Here is a 7,500-nt window from a genome sequence, read left to right as displayed (position 1 = left end):
TGTTCCAGTAACCACTAATCGTTCTCTTTTTTTGCCAATTTGTATAGGGACAGGAAGGAAGCAGTGTTGTCAGGCAGTGAGGGTAATTTTAAAGACTTGCTGTTATTATTAGTTCCACAAAGGTTCTTTTCAGGACTGGTATCAGTGGTACAGTAATAGGCTTGTACATGTATAATATTCTTTCTTCCAAATATAGAAAGGATATTATACTTGACTGCTGCCCTTCTGCTGCAGTCTGCTAAACATTCACAACTCACTTGTTCCACAAAAGTTCTTATAAGGACTGGTAACTTGGTATAGGGTGCTACGGTACATAGGCTTGAGTGCGGTACAGTCTGCTGTTCTGTAAGGACCGCTATCGGTCCACAATAGATAGGGTTGACGTGCACCACTGCTGACCGCTGCCCTATACTGCAGCAGTCCTTCAGCGGTATAGGGACTGACGTACAGTCTGCTAATCACTAACACACAACCTGCTTGTTCCACAAAAGTTCTTATAAGGACTGGTAACTTGGTATAGGGTGCTACGGTACATAGGCTTGAGTGCGGTACAGTCTGCTGTTCTGTAAGGACCGCTATCGGTCCACAATAGATAGGGTTGACGTGCACCACTGCTGACCGCTGCCCTATACTGCAGCAGTCCTTCAGCGGTATAGGGACTGACGTACAGTCTGCTAAACACTAATACACAACCTGCTTGGTCCACAAAAGTTCTTATAAGGACTGGTAACTTGGTATAGGGTGCTACGGTACATAGGCTTGAGTGCGGTACAGTCTGCTGTTCTGTAAGGACCGCTATCGGTCCACAATAGATAGGGTTGACGTGCACCACTGCTGACCGCTGCCCTATACTGCAGCAGTCCTTCAGCGGTATAGGGACTGACGTACAGTCTGCTAAACACTAATACACAACCTGCTTGGTCCACAAAAGTTCTTATAAGGACTGGTAACTTGGTATAGGGTGCTACGGTACATAGGCTTGAGTGCGGTACAGTCTGCTGTTCTGTAAGGACCGCTATCGGTCCACAATAGATAGGGTTGACGTGCACCACTGCTGACCGCTCACCTATACTGCAGCAGTCCTTCAGCGGTATAGGGACTGACGTACAGTCTGCTAATCACTAACACACAACCTGCTTGTTCCACAAAAGTTCTTATAAGGACTGGTAACTTGGTATAGGGTGCTACGGTACATAGGCTTGAGTGCGGTACAGTCTGCTGTTCTGTAAGGACCGCTATCGGTCCACAATAGATAGGGTTGACGTGCACCACTGCTGACCGCTGCCCTATACTGCAGCAGTCCTTCAGCGGTATAGGGACTGACGTACAGTCTGCTAATCACTAACACACAACCTGCTTGTTCCACAAAAGTTCTTATAAGGACTGGTAACTTGGTATAGGGTGCTACGGTACATAGGCTTGAGTGCGGTACAGTCTGCTGTTCTGTAAGGACCGCTATCGGTCCACAATAGATAGGGTTGACGTGCACCACTGCTGACCGCTGCCCTATACTGCAGCAGTCCTTCAGCGGTATAGGGACTGACGTACAGTCTGCTAAACACTAATACACAACCTGCTTGGTCCACAAAAGTTCTTATAAGGACTGGTAACTTGGTATAGGGTGCTACGGTACATAGGCTTGAGTGCGGTACAGTCTGCTGTTCTGTAAGGACCGCTATCGGTCCACAATAGATAGGGTTGACGTGCACCACTGCTGACCGCTGCCCTATACTGCAGCAGTCCTTCAGCGGTATAGGGACTGACGTACAGTCTGCTAAACACTAATACACAACCTGCTTGGTCCACAAAAGTTCTTATAAGGACTGGTAACTTGGTATAGGGTGCTACGGTACATAGGCTTGAGTGCGGTACAGTCTGCTGTTCTGTAAGGACCGCTATCGGTCCACAATAGATAGGGTTGACGTGCACCACTGCTGACCGCTGCCCTATACTGCAGCAGTCCTTCAGCGGTATAGGGACTGACGTACAGTCTGCTAAACACTAATACACAACCTGCTTGGTCCACAAAAGTTCTTATAAGGACTGGTAACTTGGTATAGGGTGCTACGGTACATAGGCTTGAGTGCGGTACAGTCTGCTGTTCTGTAAGGACCGCTATCGGTCCACAATAGATAGGGTTGACGTGCACCACTGCTGACCGCTCACCTATACTGCAGCAGTCCTTCAGCGGTATAGGGACTGACGTACAGTCTGCTAATCACTAACACACAACCTGCTTGTTCCACAAAAGTTCTTATAAGGACTGGTAACTTGGTATAGGGTGCTACGGTACATAGGCTTGAGTGCGGTACAGTCTGCTGTTCTGTAAGGACCGCTATCGGTCCACAATAGATAGGGTTGACGTGCACCACTGCTGACCGCTGCCCTATACTGCAGCAGTCCTTCAGCGGTATAGGGACTGACGTACAGTCTGCTAATCACTAACACACAACCTGCTTGTTCCACAAAAGTTCTTATAAGGACTGGTAACTTGGTATAGGGTGCTACGGTACATAGGCTTGAGTGCGGTACAGTCTGCTGTTCTGTAAGGACCGCTATCGGTCCACAATAGATAGGGTTGACGTGCACCACTGCTGACCGCTGCCCTATACTGCAGCAGTCCTTCAGCGGTATAGGGACTGACGTACAGTCTGCTAAACACTAATACACAACCTGCTTGGTCCACAAAAGTTCTTATAAGGACTGGTAACTTGGTATAGGGTGCTACGGTACATAGGCTTGAGTGCGGTACAGTCTGCTGTTCTGTAAGGACCGCTATCGGTCCACAATAGATAGGGTTGACGTGCACCACTGCTGACCGCTCACCTATACTGCAGCAGTCCTTCAGCGGTATAGGGACTGACGTACAGTCTGCTAATCACTAACACACAACCTGCTTGTTCCACAAAAGTTCTTATAAGGACTGGTAACTTGGTATAGGGTGCTACGGTACATAGGCTTGAGTGCGGTACAGTCTGCTGTTCTGTAAGGACCGCTATCGGTCCACAATAGATAGGGTTGACGTGCACCACTGCTGACCGCTGCCCTATACTGCAGCAGTCCTTCAGCGGTATAGGGACTGACGTACAGTCTGCTAATCACTAACACACAACCTGCTTGTTCCACAAAAGTTCTTATAAGGACTGGTAACTTGGTATAGGGTGCTACGGTACATAGGCTTGAGTGCGGTACAGTCTGCTGTTCTGTAAGGACCGCTATCGGTCCACAATAGATAGGGTTGACGTGCACCACTGCTGACCGCTGCCCTATACTGCAGCAGTCCTTCAGCGGTATAGGGACTGACGTACAGTCTGCTAAACACTAATACACAACCTGCTTGGTCCACAAAAGTTCTTATAAGGACTGGTAACTTGGTATAGGGTGCTACGGTACATAGGCTTGAGTGCGGTACAGTCTGCTGTTCTGTAAGGACCGCTATCGGTCCACAATAGATAGGGTTGACGTGCACCACTGCTGACCGCTCACCTATACTGCAGCAGTCCTTCAGCGGTATAGGGACTGACGTACAGTCTGCTAATCACTAACACACAACCTGCTTGTTCCACAAAAGTTCTTATAAGGACTGGTAACTTGGTATAGGGTGCTACGGTACATAGGCTTGAGTGCGGTACAGTCTGCTGTTCTGTAAGGACCGCTATCGGTCCACAATAGATAGGGTTGACGTGCACCACTGCTGACCGCTCACCTATACTGCAGCAGTCCTTCAGCGGTATAGGGACTGACGTACAGTCTGCTAATCACTAACACACAACCTGCTTGTTCCACAAAAGTTCTTATAAGGACTGGTAACTTGGTATAGGGTGCTACGGTACATAGGCTTGAGTGCGGTACAGTCTGCTGTTCTGTAAGGACCGCTATCGGTCCACAATAGATAGGGTTGACGTGCACCACTGCTGACCGCTGCCCTATACTGCAGCAGTCCTTCAGCGGTATAGGGACTGACGTACAGTCTGCTAAACACTAATACACAACCTGCTTGGTCCACAAAAGTTCTTATAAGGACTGGTAACTTGGTATAGGGTGCTACGGTACATAGGCTTGAGTGCGGTACAGTCTGCTGTTCTGTAAGGACCGCTATCGGTCCACAATAGATAGGGTTGACGTGCACCACTGCTGACCGCTGCCCTATACTGCAGCAGTCCTTCAGCGGTATAGGGACTGACGTACAGTCTGCTAAACACTAATACACAACCTGCTTGGTCCACAAAAGTTCTTATAAGGACTGGTAACTTGGTATAGGGTGCTACGGTACATAGGCTTGAGTGCGGTACAGTCTGCTGTTCTGTAAGGACCGCTATAGGTCCACAATAGATAGGGTTGACGTGCACCACTGCTGACCGCTCACCTATACTGCAGCAGTCCTTCAGCGGTATAGGGACTAAGAGTTTTGTCACAGGGTCATTTAAAAAATGACATGCAGAGGAAGAGGCAGGCCCTTCCGCAGGGGTGGTAGGGGTAGGGCAGGAGCAACAGGCTTGAGCCAAAGTGGGAAGTTGCAGAAGGTGCGTTCAATTACTTTAAAGGATGCACCAGACTTGGTTGAGTGGCTCGCTCAGCCTTACTCTTCTGCACCCTCCTCATCCTCTCGATCTGCACCCTCTTCTTCACTCTCTGCTATGTGCACCCCCAAAGACACTACCACCAACAACACGACCACCACCACCACCACCACATACCTTCCGCTTGAGTCACTGGAATTATTTTCCGATCCATATCAAGAGGACATTTCTGATGCGCAGCCACTCTTGGTATTGGATCAGGAAGAGGAGGTAGCAACAAGCGCTACTCAGCAGTCTGACGCCAGTACCCAGATCAGCCCAAGGAGGAGGTTGGTCCCCGGTGTTGCTGCCTACTCTACTTATAGCGGTGGGGAAGGTGACGTTGATGATGACGTGTCTAGTGATGTCACGTGGGTGCCCACAAGAGAGGAAGAGGAGGGGAGTTCAGAGGGAGATATGGACCAGCAGATAGGGAGGAGAAGCAGCAATGACTTACATTGCACAGCAGGGACAAAGCAGACTGCAAATGTATCAGGAGCGAGTCATCGACCATGTACGGTCACATCTGGCGCTCCCAGGACACCGGCACATGGCTCCGCAGTGTGGGCTTTTTTTAACGTGTCCGCTGCTGACAATAGCGTTGCCATCTGCAATCTTTGCAGTCAACGCGTTAGTCGCGGTAAGCCCAATACTCACCTAGGGACGACCGCCTTAAGAAGGCACATGAGCAGCCATCACCGAGCCCAGTGGGAGCAACGGAACACACAAAGCCACACTGCAGGCTCTCACCGTCCAGCCTCGTCTTCTACTTCTCCTTCTCCTCTCTCCTCACAATTGTCCTCCACTCCACCTTCCATCACGCCAAGCTCACATTTTTCTGCAAAAAGGCAGGCTTCCGTGGGCCTAATGTTTGAGCGTAAAAAAATGATGACGCCGGATAACCCTCTTGCCCAACGGTTGGCGGCTGGCTTGTCAGAACTCATAGCCCGCCAACTACTGCCATATAAACTGGTGGACTCGGAGGCCTTTCGCAAATTTGTGGCCATTGGAACACCACAATGGAAGGTCCCAGGAAGGAAGTATTTCTCAGAGAAGGGCATCCCAGAGCTATATGGCCATGTTCAGCGGCAAGTGAATGTATCTCTGGCACACAGTGTCGGTGCCAAGATACATCTGACCACAGACACGTGGTCTAGCAAACACGGGCAGGGAAGGTATATCAGTTTTACTGCCCACTGGGTGAACCTTCTGACGGCCGTCAAGCATGTAACCCGTGGCACCCGTGTAGATTTGGTTTTACCGCCACGGATTGCATGCAGGCCTGACTCTTCTTCTCCTCCTCCTACTCCATCCTCCTCCCTCTCCTCCTCAGCTGCCTCCTCCTTTTCCGCTGCTAGCGTCTCTTCCACTGCACCGCCCAAGCTCCCCAGAACCTATTCCACATGCCAGGTGAGACGTTGCCATGCCGTGCTGCGTCTGTTGTGCCTGGAAGCAAAGAGCCACACTGGCCCGGCACTCCTTTCAGCTTTGCGTTCACAGGCAGATGAGTGGCTAACACCGCTCAATTTGACAGTTGGTAAAGTGGTGTGTGACAACGGTGCCAATCTGCTTAGCGCATTGAAACAGGGCAAAATCACGCACGTGCCGTGCATGGCACACGTCTTAAACTTGGTCGTGCAGCGATTCCTTGTCAAATACCCTGGGGTCCAGGACATCTTGCGGCAGGCAAGGAAAATCTCGGCCCATTTCAGAAGATCTTACACGGCCATGGCTCGCCTTGCTGACATTCAGCGGCGACACCATCTGCCGGTCAGACGTCTTATTTGCGATTGCCCGACGCGATGGAACTCAACCTTCTATATGCTTGATAGGCTGCTCCAGCAGAAACGTGCAGTTAACGTCTACCTGTATGAACTCTGCGAAAGAAACGGTTCTGGGGAGCTGGGTTTTTTTTCACCGCGCCAGTGGCTGCTCATGCGCGACACATGCAGACTTCTGCGGCCATTTGAGGAGATCACCAAACTGGTCAGTCGCAGCCATGGCGCCATCAGTGACATGGTACCTTATGCCTTCTTTCTGGAGCGTGCATTGCGTCGTGTCATTGATCAGGCTGTGGAGGAGCAGGAGCGGGAAGATGAGGAAGTCGCAATGCTGGATGAATTCCCAGGGGGGGCTACTCTATCTGAGACAAGTCAACAACAGGAGTCTGATGAGGAGTCAGAGGAGGATGGTGCCGGGGCGGATGAGCAGGAGCAAGAAGAGCATGCTTTAAACCTTTCTGGGATCCCTGTTGTGCGAGGATGGGGAGAGGAGAATGAAGAGGACGACATTATCCTGGATGATGAGCAGGAGCCAGGCCACCACACCGCTTCCACTTTAGTGCAAATGGGGGCCTTCATGCTCCAGTGTTTTAATAGGGACCCCCGTATAAAAAGCATGAGGGTCAAGGACCAGTACTGGGTGGCAACGTACTTAGACCCCCGGTACAAACACAAAATGGCGGAAATGTTACCGCCGTCGCAGAGGGCTGTCAGAATGCAGCACTTCCAGGCCTTGCTTCGAGAAATGCTGCATTCTGCTTTTGCGTGCGCTGGCAGAGGAGCAATTCCCACTCCCAGAGAAGGATTTGCGGGTACCAATCCAACAGCGCCTGCAAGAAGAGGCCGGTTTGAAGATGTGTTGGTGACTTCGGATATGAGGTCATTCTTTCAGCCGACCCATCGACAGGTGTCATCCGGATCCAGCATCAGGGAACGCCTAGACCGTCAGGTGTCCGACTACATTGGGTTAACGGCCGATGTGGACGCTCTGAGGAGTGATGAACCCCTAGACTACTGGGTGGGCAGGCTTGACCTCTGGCCAGAGCTTGCCCAATTTGCAATCGAACTGTTGGCTTGCCCCTCATCCAGTGTCCTGTCCGAAAGGACGTTCAGCGCAGCAGGGGGGATTGTGACCGATAAGCGTACTCGCCTAGCTCACC

The sequence above is a fragment of the Lithobates pipiens genome, unplaced genomic scaffold (genome assembly GCF_037356315.1).
Source record: "Lithobates pipiens isolate NorthernLeopardFrog02 unplaced genomic scaffold, aLitPip1_a1.2 Scaffold_18, whole genome shotgun sequence".
Classification (NCBI taxonomy): domain Eukaryota; kingdom Metazoa; phylum Chordata; class Amphibia; order Anura; family Ranidae; genus Lithobates; species Lithobates pipiens.
The sequence above is the reverse complement of the archived record's forward strand: the minus strand, read 5'-3'. Positions refer to the sequence as shown.